Source organism: Prunus mume, linkage group LG2 (genome assembly GCF_029339155.1).
Source record: "Prunus mume cultivar Tortuosa linkage group LG2, ASM2933915v1, whole genome shotgun sequence".
Classification (NCBI taxonomy): domain Eukaryota; kingdom Viridiplantae; phylum Streptophyta; class Magnoliopsida; order Rosales; family Rosaceae; genus Prunus; species Prunus mume.
The window spans coordinates 42,110,560-42,120,086 of record NC_142699.1 but is presented as its reverse complement, the minus strand read 5'-3'; the positions used below and the strand labels follow the sequence as shown (position 1 = coordinate 42,120,086).

At 39.5% G+C, this 9,527-nt stretch overlaps 1 pseudogene; it reads right to left on the bottom strand.

Annotated features, from left to right (window-relative positions):
* Nucleotides 1-3,654: 3,654 nt before the first annotated feature.
* Nucleotides 3,655-4,348, bottom strand: LOC148920412 (uncharacterized; annotated as a pseudogene).
* Between the last annotated feature and the right edge of the window lie 5,179 nt (nt 4,349-9,527).

Genomic DNA, 9,527 nt, shown 5'->3' with positions numbered 1-9,527 from the left:
TGATGATCACCGTAAAGTTCATTTTAGTGTTCGAAAATATATAATACGGCCGGTTATAATAAACGAATTTTTTTATAACGAGAGATTTGTTATATGTATTAATGTTCGTAAAACTTCATTTTTCACGAAAATCTGATGAACGAACTCTTCTTCTTCATTTTCCACTTTTATGGTTCGCTGGCTTCTGTTTTTTTATTTTGTTTTTATCCATATATACTCCAAAAATCTGATGGCTTATTCTTCTGCTTCATAGAGCCTACTGTGCCTGTGCCTTGGGGAGAAATCGTTATTAAATATTTATGCATTTTGTTATATATATCTTCCATATTTCCAAATTCATATTTCATCCGTAAAATAATGCCACTGTTGCTGAACTTGACAGAGCATTAATATTGTATATTGACGACCATCAACAGAATATATATTTTTATTTTGTTCATCAAATTAATAGTACATTTAATTAAGAAGGGAGGGGACGTTTTTCGACCAAAAAAAAAAAAGAAGGGAGGGGACGCCCTAGCTAGCTACAGACCTCAGTGAGTCATCAGTTCTGCTTCGTCTTCATCAGTACTGGATGCCGAGTCAGTTTCTCCACCGGAGTCGGCTAGTTTTTCTTTCCCGTGGCCTTTGTAGATGTGGGTGTTGCCAAACTCGAAAATTCCTACTCTCTCCGTTTTTTTCCCCGTAATATTATTCCCAACGATGCCGAAGTCATTGCCTCTTCCGCCCTTGTCTTTTTTCTTATCTCTCTCATTCTTGGGTTTGACATTCTTCTGAGACTTACTGGTGTGACCATTAGACCGAGCTGACTTTGATCCAACGTTTAAGCTAGCAAATGCTTTCTACACTATTGTCACCGTGCCTATCAAGCCTCTGCTCATATCCTTTTAAAATGGCAACTACATCCTGGGCATCAATAGTGTCCAGATCTTTTGTATTCTCTATCACAGCTGCAATACTATCATAGGATTTAGGCAGACTAATGAGTAGTTTCTGAACAATTCGTTGATTGCTCAGATCCTCACCATAGCTCTTCATTTGGTTGATCAAATCAAACAACTTAGCAATATATCCAGACAAAGATTCATTATCATTCATCCGAGTATATTCAAAATCACGCCTAAGACTCTGAAGTTTCACGGATCTTGCCTTCTTATCACCAACAAATTCTTGTTTCAGAATATCCCACGCAGCCTTTGCAGTTTCTTGAGTTGCTATTCTTGGAAAAAATTGATCTGATACAGCCCCTTGGATAATACCCAGAGCTCTAGCGTCCTTCACCACGTTCTCACGCATCAGCTTCCTCTCTGCCTTCGTGAGCTCCTCCTCCTCTTTCTTCGGAGTTTTGTACCCATTCTCCACAATATCCCACAGGTCGTGCGAACGGAAAATGGTTTTCATTTTGATTTGCCAGAAATCAAAATTTTCACCATTGAAGATTGGTGCCCTAAGTTCCCCTCCTCCAGATCCAGCCATGTTAGACTCAATCGCCGATGTAAGCTTGAATCACTGCAATAAGCCTTCGCTTATGAATCCTAGCTCACTTTAACAAACCCACCATGTTAGTGTTTGACAAGCTAATATGTGCTAATGGGAAAATGGAGAGTTGAGAATAATGACGAAGCGAGAGATAAAACAATATGCTCTGCAAAACTTGTATTAATTCGTGAGGGTGAGGCACTATATCATTTACATTCACAGCTCATATTACCATTAGAGGAGAGAGAGAGAGCTAGACAATTCCTAGCTTCAATCTCAACCATCCAACTACACTATCAGTAGGATTAAGACACCTGTCCAGTCAAGTCCTATGAGACTTAACAAACCGTTGACTAGTATAAATAGCTTAGCCTATGAGCTAAGTATTAACACTAAACAAAAAAATTACATACTAAATCAGTTTACCATTTTGCACATTAACAGTGGGTGTTGCCAAGCTCGAAAATTCCTACCCTCTACGATTTTTTCCCCATAATATTATTCCCAACGATGGTGAAGTCATTGCCTCTTCCGCCCTTGTTCTTTTTCTTGGGTTGGAGAGTTTTGGTGCTCACTGATGGGGATTTCGAGCTGTTGCTGTTTTGTTGGTCGGTGTTCGCCTTACAAGAATCCTCAGAACCTTGTTTCTAATCACCAAGTGGAGGCCTATAGCCAGCCGGTAGACATTTTCACCGTCTGGATCCTTGTCTGGAGGTATCGATAATTGGGTGCTTGTGTGCCAGAAAAAGTTTCTAATTGTAAGTGAAGCCAAACAAAACTCTTTTTCTTCATATATAGACAGAGCACGTGGGTCCATTGTGCCCAAGTTTACTATGAGCCAACCGAAGGAAGTTGCCCAACTCTTATAGCTCCCTTTAGCTTTTCAATGTGGAAGAATGCTTTCAATAGTCTAAATACACTACGAAAGTGGAGACGCACCTAACCATGATTCAGAGTCACTACATCTCATCTGCCATTAAATTCAGAGTCCCATCTAGTGAAAGCAACAGTTGCAATAGGATAATTAGCATTTGTCATCATGCGATTACCTTTGCAAAAATAATTTATTTATTATTAGTAGCAGCCTTCAACATTTCAATAGGAAAAACTAAAATTTTCCAGCCACATAAAATACCTTCTGACTCTTTGACTATACTAATCCAATTTGATTATCAGGACTTTTATTTATTTATTATCTCCATTTTTATCCTCACCTCTATACAAGATGGGTCTCCAAATGAAGCTGAATACCTGCACAAAGAGATGGCAACAAAACCCTTTACTGGTTCCTCTAGAAAACTTTCTGAAACTGAAACAGAGCTCCCACGAAAAGAAACTGAAACAATGCTCCCACAAGAAGAAACTGAATCAGAGCTCCCGCAAAACAGAACTAGTGAGGCAGAAAATAGTAATAACCAGACCTGTAACATTCGTAAGAATGTAATTACCGCAGCAGAAAGCGGAAACGTTGGTATTTTCAACTTCAACAACGAATATCATGAAGGTGGTGCTGTTGATCATCATCAAGGAAGGAAGGGTCAAAACAGAACTGACTACAACATTGATGGCAACAAGACAAAGCAAGAAGCTTGAGTGAAGAAGAAGGAACGAGCAAGAAGCCATGGTATAAGCTTTGGTAAAAATAAACAAGAGAGAAAGAAAGGGAGCTGCGTTGCTGAATAAAGAAAGAGGCTGGAGTTCATTTCCATTTTATAGTCCATGTCTTTGTTTCTTTGTAGTGTCTACTATTTGAATGTGGTTTGTTACAGTATTGGAGTTGAGAATCTGGTCTCTTGGATCGATCTGTGGAATTTAAAATATTGATTTACAGCATGAAAAATACGTTCTACATGAGAAAAGTAGGGATTATGAATCCGGAAGTCATGTGGGTCTTGATCAAAATCATAGAAGGATTTTATTGATTTGAATTTATTGATCTGCATGTGGGTTCGAATGCCATGAATATCTGAAAGTTTAATTCTGAGCATGAGAAAGAACTAGTAACGAAGAAATCTGACTTATTGATTGCCACAAAAGGAGTCCATACATAAATCTTGTTTTTCCTGCCCCATAACATGTGGTCTAGTCTTGACCTGCCCCATAAACTCTAGTTTTTCGCCAACTATTTATTTTGTTCTTCTTGGTCGTGCCATTTTTTTACTCAAGCCGCTTGCTTCATTTTTTGTTTTGCTTACTCACCATTGATATATAAAAGAAAGAAGAGGAAGCAATAACAAGAGGAACAAGAAGACCAAGAAGAAATGGTACGCTCGACTTCTTGTTGTACTTGTTGCCAACTTTGCTAATCCCAACACGCTCGCCTTTCTTTGCATAAAATGTATGCCACAAATGTTGTGGTTTCGACCCCTTCTTGGTTGATGAACATCAACACCACCTCCACCTTCTTCGTTGTAAGCATCGTGAATCCCAACATCCGTGCTTTCAATTGCGAAGAAATCATTCTCATTAATGTTGAAGGTCTGTTTGCTTTTGATCAGTATTTTCTACCTCATTTTTTTCATTTTGCCGGAGCTCTTTCTCCTTGGCACTATTGTCCAAAAAGCATTCTAGGGCGACAAAGAAAGCGGTTTCTTACCTTCTCCTGAAAGCTATGGTTCAATTGTTCAGCTTCAGATCGAGATCGAGACCCATCTTATGTATATGCAAAGATAAAAATGGAAAGATCTTCAAATAAGTGGAGGCAAATACTCTAAAATCAGATGAAGACAATCTTTCAATAAATGGAAGTTACTATTGTAAACTAATTTCATAAATTCCTTAAACCCTATACACACATAGAATCACATCAAGGAAAAGATCTTGAATGAAATAAAAATATTAATCATAATATATAGTACTTACCTGCCATTGATGAAAGCTCGAAAGAAAAGTCTTCTATTCTCTGTAGAGTTCTTATGTTCAATTAGCAATAGGGACTAGCACTACTACATTTTACAGTTTGCGCGACGAAAACAATTCCCACGCAAAGATGAATGTAGTCGCAAAAACTTAAGCGCGACGGAAAAGTCGTGGCGCAGCATCCGTCGCGCGAAGTTTGTGAAGAAAGACATTGCGCGACCAAAACTTCCATAATTTTGTGCGACGATTAGCATTCGTCGCTCAAAATCTATAGGACGGCAAGTATGTTGCGTCGCGCAAACATTCGTGCGACGAAAATATATTCGTTACGCAAAATTTGCGCGACGGGACATTTTTGTCGTGCAATTTTCGTCACAAGAACGTTAGAGTGACGAAAAGTTTTCACATAATCTTTGAGCGACGGAAAATATTCGTCACAAGAAACATTTTGCGCGATGAAATAATTTACGTCGCGCAAAAATAAAATTTTTTTTATTTTTTATTTTTAATTTGCGCGACCAAATGGTTTTCGTCGTGCAAAAATAAATATTTTTTTATTTAAATTTAATTTTTCGTTTCTTTTATTTTGTTAATTTAAATTTAAATTTTGGTTTATTTTTTTTTTCAATAAAAGAAAATTGCATTAAACAAATGTAATGAAGAGAAAAGAAATGTTATAAAATAATATAAATGTAATTACAAGAAAAATTGTTAAAATGTAATAACAAATAAAAAACTAATCGAATAAAGTTCCAAAATCAACGTGGTCGTCTGCGAGATGCGGCTCGGACGTCTGGGCATTGTCGGCAGGGGTAGACGTCGTAGCAAAGTTGGGGGCTGGAAGGTCGAGGAGGAACCAAACTGCAGGATTGGAATGCCCGACCGAGCAAGGGACTCTAGAATCATAAACATCCTGACCCTTAAGCTCGGCCACCGCCATCGCCAAAGCAGTCACCTCGCTTGATCGCGACGATGAACGGGTATAGGTTCCGCCACGGGCATTCCCATCCTCGACAATATGTCCCGGGCCTCCTCCCGAGAGTCCGATCCAACGCCTCTGCCAAGATTTGAAACCCCGCATCCTGTGGAGGATGCACTGCACTGAGCGGAGTATCGGGAGGAAGTTGGGAGGCGACTCTGAAGAACCAACTGGCTCCTCTCCACCATCGTCGTCTGTTTAATTAAAATTACAGAGTTAAAACATAAAATATTAAAATTAATTAAAACATTCATATATTAACCATGACACTTGAATGCGTATATAATAATTAAAATTAAAGAATACTTACATGAATGGACTCGGCCAACTCATTCCCAGGTCGAACATGAACGTCGCCAAAGACGTCGATCTCCGGGAATTTGGACCCCCCCTGAATTAAACAATACAAGAAAAATGTTAGTACGAAAAATTAAAATTAATATTAATTACATATTCAAAATTGCTGAAGCCTAGGTTTCAGAGGCAGATAACGCATGACTTTTTGTGGGATCTTAGTCGTTCTATTCTGAGATGTCATTTTGAACCTTGACTCATTGCATATAGGGCATGTATCCAATGTTTCATACTCTTTGTAGAATAACATGCAATTATTTTTGCAAGTGTGAATTTTTTCATAACCCAATCCAAGACCATTCAACACCTTTTGCGCGTGTTTATGGTCTTTCGGCAAACAATTGTCCGTCGGAAGCATTCTCTTGAAAACCCCCAAAAAGTAATCAAAACACAAGTTCGACATACGATATTTTATTTTTCCGTGCATTAGCTCCACAATGGCCGTGAGAACGGAAAAGCTCTTGCACCCCGGGTATAACTCTTGGTTGGCATTTTTTAATAGTTTTTCATATTGTTCGAACTCTGCACTGTCCATTGGTGTAGGCACGTCATCTTCCCCTTCCTGATTGATGTTCGTCGATGTAAATGGAAAAACATCGTTTATAATATCCATCACTTGTTCATTATGATCCACAATAGGTTCAACATTGTCCACTCTTATGACATTTGAAGACGAAGCATTGTCTAATTGTTCTTCGTGAAGGTTCCAAATGCTATATGTCTCAATCATTCCATTCCTTACTAAATGAAATCCAACATTTTCAATTGTCTCCCACAATGTGTTGTTACACCTCCTACAAGGACAACGGATTCTAGTTGCACCCGGGTTGTGTCTACGTGCAAACTCAATGAAATCCTCGATTCCATCCGAGTATTCGTCTGCGCATCTATTCGGGTTCTCAGATCCACAGCCCGCTCATAATTCCTGGAATCACAATCACAACACAACAATTACAAAAACTTCATACGAAGTTATAATGTCACCTTATGCCTCCGGTAAGGGTCCTATCCCATTCAGAATGCATAGTCTGTTCACGTAACCTACGGCTACATGAGATTAGATTTCGACGTGGAAGAATTTGGCAGCATCTCGACATAGCTTCTTGAGGTGGGCATAGGTATAAATACCTACGTACCACCCGAAGAACGTCGAGATGACACCGAAATTTCCACAATCGAAACCTAGTCTTGTAGCCGTAGATTACGTGACAACACTATACATTACCAAACTGTCCAAATAATGGGACAATTCAAGAATTAATTGGACCGCAGTCATGCATTACGCATCCATGCACGAAATCCAACTAATCTCGAACGGGAAACTAAGATTTAATACAATAAAAAACAAAGTACGAAGTTAATTTCAATTAACTTCGTACATCACAACACATTGTGCTACGTAATGGACAATTTAACAACATAATATAAATATAATTTCACAACAAAAAATATTAAAATAATCAAATACCTTCTCAATCGTTTTCCACCAATCGCAAATTACAATTGTCCCTAAAGACAACGAAATTAATCGCGTTAGTGTGAATTTAAATTAATACTTTCAAACTAACGACTACAAATACATACCTAATGATCTGTACTCAACTCCCAAAGATAAGCAGAAGCTGCATCACTACTACATTTTAGTCTTTGCGCGATTTAAACTGTTTTCGCCGCGCAAAACGATTTTAGTCGCACATCATTATGCGCGACAGTAATATTCGTCGCGTTCAATCCGTCGCGCAAAGGTCGTGAAGAAAGCATTTGCGCGACGAACAAATGTCATTCGTCGCGCAGTTTGCGCACGTATAACATCTTCGTTTCAAAAACATTTCGGGACGACCTCATTGTTCGTCGACAAATATTTGCGCGACGAAACAGAAGTCGTCGCAAAAAAATGCGACGGAATTGTCCGTCGCGCGAAGTACATGAACCTTGCGCGACGACATCTTATTCGTCGCGCATACACATCTTGCGCAACGAAATTACTCGTCGCGCAAGATTAAGATATATTTAAATGTTTTTGCGGACGATTTATGTTTCGTCGCGCAAAAGCAATATATATTATTAAAAAAAATTTATTATTATTTGATTTTTAATTTTGTAAAAAAATAAATTTTGTTTTTTTAATTAAAATGAAATTACTATAAAAAAAATTAATCGTAAAGAAAACATCTATTATATAAAATAAAATAAATGTATACAAATTGTAAAAATAATTATAAAAATAAAAAACTAATCAAATAATGTTCCGAAATCTAATTGGTCATCTGCCACATGCGGCTCGGAGGTAGGCGGCTCGGAGGTATGGGTGTCTGCAGGGCCGTGGTGTGCGGGATGCTCGGGCTGGACGGGCTCGGAGGTCGACGCACCAAAATTCGGGATTGGAATCCCGGACCGCGCGAGCGATCGCAGAATCACCGACATCCGACCCTCAAGCTCGGCAACCGCGATGTCAAAACAACACCGACCGCTTGCTCGCGACGATGACCGCGGTCGAGGTTCCCTCTGTCGGGCATTCCCATCCCCTACAATACGCTCGGCCTCCTCCCGAGAGTCCGATCCAACGCTCCGCTAAAATCTGAAATCCGGCATCATGCGGAGGATCCATGACTGATCGAGTCTCGGGAGGAAGTTGGGAGGCGGACTCTTGAAGAACCAATGGCTCCTCTCCACCATCGTCGTCTGTTTAACATTACATAAAATATAAATTCAAAAATGCATATAAATTGAAAGTGTAACATAAGAATTAAAAATACATAATACTTACATGAAGGGACTCGGCCAACTCATTCCCAGGTCGAACATAAACGTCACCAAAGACGTCGATCTCTGGGAATTTCGACCCCCCCTTAATTGAACAAGAGAAGAAAAATATTAGTATGAACAAAAGAAATTAATAATAATGACGTATTAAAAATTAAATATAAATTATATTATTCTTACCCGACGCCGTGCATCCATCCTATATGAGAAGGGCCTGGAGCCGGAATGGTGAAGAAGAGTCTTCTTCTTCCTATTGCCCTTATTCACTTGGGCTTTATTCATTATACAAAAAATAAAACGTAAGAATTGAACTATAAATAAATTAAATAATAATGAGATATAAAAAATAAAATAAACATTAAACAAATATTATTAAAAAATACCACATAATCGGGCGCCTGAAAATGAGCGCAGAGCCACACCCAACTATCCTCCCGCCCCTCAAGCTCCTTCGGGCAACCCTCCAAGAGCGACTTAGGATCATCAAACGCTGGAAATGGTGGTGCAAGTCGCTCTTCCATCGCTTGTACCTCTCACCGAAGAGTGTTGACGTACGCCAAAGTCTCCTCGTTGAGGTCCTCTAAGTCGTAGTTCGTCTGCAATAAATTGATTACATACATTAAGTAATAGAAATATATAAAGTTTGAAAGAAAAATAATTAAAAGATAGGAAAAATACCGACAACTGGCCGCGAACTTGCATCTTGATCTCGTCAGGTATGACCTTCCAAGACTTCCATTGCATCGGGCAATGGGTCCGAACGACGTGGCCAATGTCGGGCCAAGGAGCTATGGTCCGCCGGTGCAGCCCGATGGCGCTCGTCATATCCGATGTCGAGACGATCGTTGGTCACCCGGGTGACCTTCGCGTCTTCATGCCGACACGGCCCTCGGGTGTTCCTCTTGGCTGCAAAGGGATAGGACAATATTGTTACATATACAATCAAATTGAACCATCAAATTCCCAATTAAAAAATGTTAAACAAAAATGAAAGGGGAAGGGTATTACCTGTAGGTGCCCCGAGGCACCAGATCAATGGATGTGGTGTCGGTGGTGGTAGCGGGCTGGTGTCGCCGCTTAGCGCTAAGAGGCT